The 302-nt window shown below is 21.2% G+C and overlaps 1 protein-coding gene across 1 annotated transcript in view; it reads right to left on the reverse strand.

Annotated features, from left to right (window-relative positions):
* LOC107617456 (non-specific phospholipase C3) overlaps positions 1-302 on the reverse strand; it is a 4,451-nt gene that overhangs the window by 3,018 nt on the left and 1,131 nt on the right. The window lies entirely within an intron of this gene.

Below are 302 nucleotides of genomic sequence, written 5' to 3' on the forward strand. Positions count from 1 at the left end.
AAATCCTTGCAAAGAAAAAATTCTTATATTATATTTTATATATTATCCTCAAAAGTCAAAACATTGTTGACTCACGTTTAATTATTACGTAATATTAATTAATATTGTTTAGAATGAGACAAATTCAAAATTGAACGAAAACATGAAATAAAAGCATAAACGCAGTAAGAGGCGAAATCTAGTAACAAATTATACAGATATCGTGAAAGAATTAGTATATAAATAATTACCTATTTTTTAACCTACAAATAACATTTTTCTAAAAAAATAAAATATATTATCTATATTTTATTGTCTCAAAC

This window comes from Arachis ipaensis, chromosome B09, assembly GCF_000816755.2.
Source record: "Arachis ipaensis cultivar K30076 chromosome B09, Araip1.1, whole genome shotgun sequence".
Classification (NCBI taxonomy): Eukaryota; Viridiplantae; Streptophyta; class Magnoliopsida; order Fabales; family Fabaceae; genus Arachis; species Arachis ipaensis.